The following is an 8,975-nucleotide window of genomic DNA, read 5'->3' on the forward strand; positions in this document are numbered from 1 at the left end:
CTCACATTTCCTGGTCTCTTGAGCACTGGTCATTTTGCATGGATCTCACCAAATGCTCAGATCCATGGGTCTTATCCCATGTGAGACCTGAATACTTTGAGACATTAATCTGTGCCAATAGGTTAGCACACCGCCCTGGCTGCCATGGGACAGGATGTGACCCACTGCTTCTCCTTCAGTGAGAGCCAAAACGGTTGAGGACGTGGGAAGACTGATGGCTTGCCCTGAAATACACTGCATTTACTGGAGTGCCCTGGACATTTGGTCACCCAGTGAGCCCAGGAGATGCTTTGGGCTACAGCTCATGATTTTAACAAGGCAGGACATTCCCAAACCCCATCCTGATAGCATAAATATTTGTGCAATCTTTATTTTGTGGCAACGGTAATAAATGTCAGAGACCTCAGCCCTGATTGACGTTGACGTACTCTGTGCACATTAAGTCTGCAGCAGTCCCACATGGTGCCAGTCAGGCTGCAGCTGCCCGTTGTGCTGTCAGTTCACCTTTTATTACCCTGCTGTGCTGCAGTGATAGTATTTACTAGAGACCATGAAGAGCCAGGCCTCGCAGCAACACAGTGAATTGTAGATCACCACTCCAGGCACCCTGCCCCTTTTCTGCAGCCAGTAAAGTGGCTTTGAGTCATCTTTGCCTGTTTTCATCTGTGTGTAGAGATGCTTCTCATAGGAGATCCTATGGGTGGCTTCGGCCAACAACTGTGAGTGGGACATAATTTGTTGTGTATTACAAATTTATTCTCTGGTGTAGAGACAACTGCAAACATGCCAAACTCAGTGGCCAAGCAGAGGTGCTGAAACAACCCCGAATGTGTCCCATTTCCCTGCAGGTCCCTGCTGTGCCACCCACAGCCACACCGACACGCTGAGGTCATATGGACATGACAGACCTCATTGCAAACCTCATGGCAGGGATGAGGAAGGGTGAGACGTGCTCCTTGGGGCTTTCAGCACAGCCAGCACTGACGGCTGTGTGTGCCCCAAGCCCCCTCCCAGCTGTCCCACTCATGGGCTGAGCTTTGTTCCATTTTTGGGCTTTATTTTTTTTTCCTCATTTTTTTGAATCATCAGTGAGTAAACTTTATGGGTAAACACTGAGAACAGTTGCCAGATCGCCTCACCAAAAGATCAGCAAATGCGAGGCGGGGGAAGGATGATGAGGTCATGTAACTGCCAAGATTTGGGTTATTTCCCATCTCCAGCCAGGCTGAGGAGTAATCCCAAACCAAACTCTCAAGCACATTATTGCCAGCTATCTCTCTTTCTCATATATATATTTATATATGCTCATCAACTTTAGTAGCTTCAAGAAAATCATGGAATGGCTTGGCTTGGAAGGGATGTCAAAACCCACCCAGTTCCAGTCTCCTGTCATGATCAGGGCTGTTCCCTACCAGCTCAGGCTACCCAGGGCCTCATCCAACCTGGCCTTCAGCACCTCCAGAGCTGGGGCACCAACAGCTTCTCTGAGCAACTTGAACCATGGGAGAAAAAGAAAAAGGATCATCAGAGATATGTACTTCCCCTGACTTTGTTTGACTTTCCCAAAGCTCACCTGCCCCAGCTGCGTAGCCTGCTGGCTTCCCACCGCCCCAGCTAATAGCTCCCAATGGAGCTACCTTGTGAAAGCTGGATCTGTTTTTTCTTCCTGTCGGTTACTCAGATCCTCTTGTGTTTGAACACCCGGCTCCACCTTGACAAATATTTGCAGGAGGTAGCTCAGGGCACGTCACAGCCCCGGCTCTGCGGCTGTGCTGGGGTGGGCTCAGTGCTGGGGGCTGCAAAAATCAGTGGTGAGCTGTGATTGCAACACTGCACTCCACACAGCCCTCATTTCACACAGCTGTGTAATGGGTGGGAAACTGTAGCCTGTATGGAGTGGATGACAGGATGGGATCTGACACCTGGTGCAGAAAGTGACACCTTAGACCAGCTTTAAACACACAAACTGTGCAATGTCCTGAAAAAGTCCTAATGCTGAGCCTCTGAGTGCTCCAACTTACTGGGCCAAAAGCCTAGCAGTTAACCCCCAGTTACCAGCTTCCTTGAAAAGAGGTTTCCTTTAGGGTGACACTCATAGAGTAGAACTGAGCCAGTTCTACTCAGCCTGCAGTGAGTTTAATCCAAGCTTTTCCAGGGCCACTGTAACCAGAGGGGGTTCCGGCAGTAGGAATACAATACTGCAAATCCCTTAGCTTTAATATTCAACAATTAATTGAATTATTATGGTTATTAATTATGTTGTCTACATTATTGTTAGGTCACTGTTGTTGTTATTATTGAAGATTGTAACTATTGTGCTCCTACTCAGATCAGAGAGCAATACCAACACGCCGATCCCACAGGCTGCCAAGCCTCGGAGCTGGGAAAGAAACTCCGGGTGGAGAAAAAAGAGTTAAGGCTCTTGGCAGGCGTCGGAATGACTCAGGCATTCCTTCAGCTTTAATGGGGCAAGAGTCAAAGTCACAGAACTGGACGGATTTCCCATAATTGGACAACCTTCCCCAGAAATGAACACTCAGGCTTGCATCAGCAGTGGCGAAGGCTGCGGCTGGGTGCGGGTGGCCGGGTGGGACACGGAGCTAAAATGTCATGGCTTTTGATGCAAGTACCAGCACGGGTAGGACAGGGTGTTCTGGGCATGGACAGAGCTTGGACACCCCTTCACAAACACGTGTGTTTGTTTGTCCTGCTTAGAGGTGGCCAAAAAGGAGTAAATGAGAGAGCAAACCATTCATTTTCAGAAATAGTGCCAAACGAAGCCAAAGCTCCTGGCACTTAACCCCACCAGCCCAGGGCAGCAGGCTTCATGGCCAATGTCCCCTGGAGACCCTGAGGAGCAGAGCTGCTCAAAGGCAGGAGGAGAAGTGCCAGCTTTCAGTGTGCCCATCTCCCTCCTTCCCCTTTTTCCCCCCACCTACTACTGCCAGAATGGCTCAGTCCCTAATCCCGGCCTTCCCTTCTTGACAAGCACCATCTCCCACGCATGATGATGGCCACAGGTGCTTGGTGGAGCTCTGCCATTCAGGATTCATTTAACCACCCATCAATTAGCACCATGTGGCTCGTGGCTCTGCCAGCAGTCAGCAGCAAGGGCTGTGCTTTGCCAGTGCCAAGAGAAACCCGGTGTCCCATGGGGCAATAGCAACACAGGTTTGGTCCCAGTGCCCTGGGTGGGCAGCACGGTGTCCCTGGTGCTGGGTGTTAGGGTCTGGCCGCCCTATGAGCACATTTCTTTGCAGAGTGACAAGCCCTCAGCTCAGCCCTGCCTGTACACCCATAGCCGATAAGAGAAGGAGCCTGCCCCTTATCTGTGGTGACTCAGCTGCTTCTCCTTCACTTACCCTCCAGAGGCCTGGAAGGATCACACCTGCTGCCGGAAACCCATTTTTTTTCTTCGGGGACTTCAACCTTCACTTGCCACTTATCACCAATCAGTGCTTCTCCTTCGTGCGGGACTTTTTGATACAGCCCTGACATAGCCTCCTCAATTGGCAATTATGTCATGATTATTCAGGAAAGGGCAATCCACTCCAGCAGATCCATACCCTGAATGTTTTGTTGCCATGGAGGAGAAACACCTTCCCACGCAATGTGTGCCCACTGAGTCACTGCAGCCACACCATGGTGGCACCACCGAGGGAGGAGGTTGTTTTATCCCATGAAAAAGTCCCTTTATTTAGCAGCACCTTCACCCTCAACATGACGTACTTCCAGGGCTGGGAGTGCTACTAGGCCATGTCTTATCCCAGAAATACCTTATTTTTGTGAAGGCGCACAGGGGGCATCACTGTCAGGAGCCTGGGATGTGTCACATCATTGTGGTGGCCACATGGGGTGAGAACTTGGGTATCCCAAGAGGGGCACCAGGATGAGGATGCAGATGATGACGGCTACCCTGGATGATGCCCGGATTGGCAAACTGTGGGGTACAGGATGCCAGACCCATTGGCCCATCCACTATAGCAAATTCAGGGCAGGCGCTGAGGCTGCAATCAATAGGAAATGGGGGTATGGGGCTGATGAGCTCTGTGGGAGGCAGTGACAGGCGGAGAGGAAAGCCAGAAGAGCTTTTATCTGCCCCACCCTTCTGAGGGTGGAGGCTGCTGGATCTGGCCCAGCTCTCGCACGTTGCTTCCGTTCAGGCTTTGTTTGAAAAAAAAAAAAAAAAAAAAAGAAAGAAAGAAAAAAGAGCATGTTTCACTTCTTGGCTCTAGGAAGCACACTGGCCCATCGGGCACACAGCCGGGCAAGCAGCATAGTGTGACTCAGCCCTCCCAAGTGCAGCCTGCAATGTGGCTCAGCTATGTTTGCCAAGCAACTGAATCAATCATTGCTCAGAAGGAGACCTTGGACCTCGCTTCCTTTCCTTTTTATTCCCCTCCCTTCCCCTTTTCCCATTTTATTTTTCACTGTTCCACGTGTGACCATCCCAGGTACATGTTGGGGAGCCACCAGCCTGGGCAGGGGACGTGGCACACTAATGGGAGCCACGGAAATCACCTGTAGAGAGACTGTGTGCAAGGAAAACCCCCAAATCAAGGCGGGGGGCAATGCTTGGCCATGGGGTTAGTTGTGCAGCTGCTCGAGGTGGCTCCAGTTGCAGGAAGAAGAAGAGACCTGGGTTGCAAGGCCCAGGATGGAGGGCTGCAGGAGGCCATAAGGTCTTCATGCCTCTCATAGAGGCACAAGACCCTCCTGGCTGCCCTGATGGCATGGTGTGGGGCAGAGCGAGATGTGTGGGCATCATGGGATCCTGTTGCTGCGGGCTTGCGGCTCCTCCCCTAGCAGCAGCCAGCCCGCGTTTCACTCAGATGTTTCTGGGATGTGCCGTGTGTGGGGAGGCATCGGTTTGGCTCTGCAGGGATTTTTGGTTGGGTTCTTTTCCCTCAGCCGTTCGCTGCCCCTTTGATGTTCTGCCTCCGACACCACAGCTCGCCTGGGGCGCCAGGGCTGGATCCGAAAGCCCCGGTGGCGTGTCCAGAGGCAGCCGGCTCCCATCCGCTCCCCCCGCACCCCCTGAGCGGGGCTGGGTGGAGCCCCCCGACACCCACCGCACTCCCTGGCACTGCCTCAGGGCCACGCTCGCAGGGGGCCGGCCCCCCTCCCCACCCCACCACCCCCTTTAATTAAAAATTGAAATCACATAATTACCTCTTCATTAAAGCCAATTAAAGCTGGCTGACGAGGGAGGTAGGCGGCACATTTTGCAACTCGCCGCGGAGATGAGACAGTGCGCAGCTCAATTACGGCGTCTGTTTGCTTCGCCTCAACCCCACGGCTTCACCGGGGCTCGCTTTGAAAGCAGCTCCGGGTGGTCGGGGAGAAAGGCCGGGCAGCCTCGCCTGCTCATCATCACCTTCCTCCTCTTCGACCTCCTCCTCTTCCTCCCCATCTGCCCCCTTTGTCCCTGCAGATGCAGGAGGGCTGCTCTAAAGCCATGGCCAGCAAAACCCATGCAGCGATCTCCACCTTGCTCAGTGTTAGGAATCGGCTCAGCCTCCAAAGAAGTGGGACACCTCCAGAGCCCACAGCAGGAGGTGACACGGTGCCCCGGCCCTGTCCCCTGCCTCCACCACCCCTTTAGCTCAGGCAGGAGCTCCCATCCATCCCGCAGCCCCAACGATTTGCAGCCCACTGAGCTCCACCAGTGTTGCAGCTGCAGCCAAAACCTCAGCACTGTGCTTTACTCTCCTACTGCCAGCTGTGAAATGCCTGAGAAAGCAGCCCTCGTTCGCACTTTGCTGCACACACTGCACTTGTCTACATTTTGACCTGAACCGTGCTTATTAAACCTATTTGCGTCTGTGTGTAATAATAGTCCGGCATCCTTTGTAGGTGATCTTTCTTTCCAAGATCTCCTTTTTGATCTTTTCATAGGCTAAGCAACAACTCATCCTATATAAATCTGGGATTGAAAGGACGTAATTTGTTTTTCCTTGCTTTTTTGAAGCGGTGAGAGATGAAACGGCTCAGGGGAATGTCAGCAGTGGTTGTATCTTAATTGGTTTTTCTCTGCATCAAAATGCCTTGAACTATTCACTCGTGCACAGCAGCGCCGTGCGACCTTTCTGCCTCTTCCAACAAGTTATAGCCCATCTCCCACTTGAGGTGTTTTCACTGTTCGTGGCACTGACACTAATTCTGCACCCACTCCTCCTCTTTCCGTCCAGGCGTTTCAAAGACTTCCAAATGCGCCTTAAGCCAGGAGCGTGAAAGGGAGAAGGAAGACTACGTAATTGGGTGAAATTAGGAAAAAAAAAAGGGAGGGAGGGGAGAACATCTTGCAGCCTTTCCCTCAGCCCACGCACTGGTTTTCCCCAACACAGTGGCTGGGTGCACATGGCCAACTTGTGCTCCTGCTCTCCTGACCTCAGGTTTTTGCCTGCAAGTGTGAACTTCCCTCTGTCAGCCAAGGCCAAATCGCAGCAGCGAACCCCTCTTTTCCCCCTAAAAGCTGGGCAACTGTGCAACAGCTGCATTTCATAGAATCATAGAATCACAGGATCGTTTGAGTTGGAAGGGATCCTTAAGGGCCATCTGGCCCAGTTCCCTGCAGTGAGCAGGGACACCTACACTAGATCAGGTGCTCAGAGCCCCTTCCAGCCTGACCTTGGATGTCTCCCTGGGCAACCTGTGCCAGTGCCTCACCACCCTTACTGCTAAAGACTTCTTTCTGCTTTGCAGGATGGTCCTTTAACAGCTCACAAAGAGTAGAGACCAATGGTTCTTCCCAGCGTCGTGCCATTCTGTTTAGTTTCTGCCCCAAGCAAAGGCAAAATATTATCACACATATTATTTTCCTTTGGGTCACATTGCATAATGAGCACATTCCTTTCCATCCCGCTTCCCTTTCAGTCCTTTAAGCTGGGACAGCTTCGGTATCAGCAATGCTCAGCCTGTGGATGCTGGAGGCAGAGAAGGGGTGAGCAGCAGAAGGACGCATTGCTGCAGGCTTCCCCTTTCAGAGGGGAAAACTCTGTCAGGATTTGGGCTTTTTGCAGGGTGCTGGCAGGAAGGTTGGTGTGAGCTGGCAATGGGAGCCCGTGCTCACCGGGTTTCATTCACCTGGGTTGGTGTATCTGGATTCCCACGGTAAAACCCGGCGGGTAATGAGGCTTGTGCAAGAGCGGGGCAGCTGGGTGGAGCAGCTCGCTTGTGTAAGGGCGAGGTGAACAATCAGAGAGGGGACCGGTCTGCAGGTAACGCTGGCACTTGGCGAACAGCTCAGCCTTCATTCACAGGATGCTTCATTAACAGCGCACAGCCTTGGAGGGGTTCATTCAGGTATTTAGATCCTTGCTTTGAACGCTTGTCAGACCTGAGTGGCTGACAGCACTTGTTATCCTCAGCCCACGAGAGGAGGGAGGTATTTAGGACACGGTGTGAGCACATGAGGAAAGGGCCTTGCCTGCTGCGGGTGGTGTGACCACGCTGCCTGGGAAAGCAGCACCTCCACTCATGGGTCACAGCCATGGCACGGAGCTGGGCAGATGCCAGGAAACAGCACCTCCCCGGCTCTGCTTCGGAAATCAAGAGTCTGATCCATCGGAGGTGGCAGAGCTTTGTGGGGTTTTTCTTCTTTTTAACAGCTTACAGAAAGCGTTGCCATTTGCAACAGCTTTCTAAGATGATCTGCAGGAGGCCTCACACATCACATCCTCCAGCAGCTGTGCATCAAGGGCCGTGGCACCAGGAGGCGTTCAGCAGTCCCAAGGCTGTGAGAAATGTAACATGGGGGAGAAGCGAGCCTCACATCTCTCCTAGGCTACACTTTGTGTTTATAGGCTCAGCTGGAAGGGCTGCCTCCTAGTTCACCGAGCTCTAATCATTTCCCAAAAGGATCGAGCTGAGATGCTTCAGAAAAAGGCACAGATGAGTTCATAAGGTTATGTGCTAACGCCGGGTAGCTTCAGGCCGCCTGAGCATGTCTGACATCTCAAGCTTGCCTTCTGAATCACCAGATTCGCAAGGAAGAAGCGATTTCCTTGTGCCACAACCAGCCCAACCTCTCCCTGTGCGTGCTCCAGCCACACCGAGCTGGCTTCCTGCAGGAGAGCGTTGGCCTGGAGCTGCCATCAGGGCAGTTTCCCTGAGAATGAATTTATTAAGTTTCCTTTACTTTAGAACAGGAAAAGCTTGTTTCAGAAGGAGAGTGGAAACTTGCAGAGCCTATTTTAATTCTTCCACCTACCACAAAGCCTAACCAGGTGGTAGCCAAACCCAGATAACTGAACTCACTGAAATTGGCCTGGAAGACAGCATCAGCCATCAGCCATCCCAGCCACCGTGTCCCACAGCCCCTAACCCTGTGCCAAAGCCCCCGATAAACCACCATCCCTGCTGCCCATGGAGTGCCTTCAAGGCTTCCTTTCTCAAGAGCCATTTCTTTCTTTGTCTCAGGAGCTGCTGAAACTCAGACCAAGTCGGCCCAGCCGTGCTCCCACAGGCTGAACCCGTTCCTTCTGTTCAGCTGCTGCAATGGTTAGCAGGCACGGATGGAGACTCACTTTTGTAGGTATCACCTCACCATTTTTCCAACTTCCTGCTTTGATTTTGCATAAGACCTGATGATTTATTTGGCTTCAGGCAGTCTTCAGAAAAGTCTTTTTTATTTTTTTTTTTTAGCTTTTCAGCTGCAGTTTATGTCTATAAATAACGATCTGAAAACAGATGAGAGTTTATTAAGGGCTCATCATTATCAAGTAGATCAGTAAGGGTAAGGCAAGGCTTGGTTCTGACAAGATCAGCTCTGTTAGGCTGTCCCAACTGGTGCTGGCGCTGCTTTAACCAAGCCCAGCTCAGCTTTCCCACTGCTTTCCCATCTCGCTCGTCAGCCTCATTACCCACTCATCTCATTTGCTCCTCCTGAATGCTGGCACATTCACTCTCTGTGTTCTGGAACTTCCCGTTTTCTCAAAACTGAAGCCAGCCTTTAAGGATTCATGCACATAAAT

At 51.9% G+C, this 8,975-nt stretch overlaps 1 long non-coding RNA gene across 2 annotated transcripts; it reads right to left on the reverse strand.

The window, feature by feature from the left end:
* Window positions 1–345: 345 nt before the first annotated feature.
* Window positions 346–6,230, reverse strand: LOC107314711. Of its 2 annotated transcripts, XR_001555594.2 has the most exons (3): window positions 5,173–6,230; window positions 3,363–4,164; window positions 346–717 (listed from the first exon to the last, which is right to left on the reverse strand). It is a non-coding gene; the product is annotated as an uncharacterized LOC107314711 (long non-coding RNA). The 2 variants fall into 2 exon arrangements; XR_004307484.1 differs by having other exon boundaries at window positions 346–4,164.
* Between the last annotated feature and the right edge of the window lie 2,745 nt (window positions 6,231–8,975).

This window comes from Coturnix japonica, chromosome 5, assembly GCF_001577835.2.
Source record: "Coturnix japonica isolate 7356 chromosome 5, Coturnix japonica 2.1, whole genome shotgun sequence".
Taxonomy (NCBI): Eukaryota; Metazoa; Chordata; class Aves; order Galliformes; family Phasianidae; genus Coturnix; species Coturnix japonica.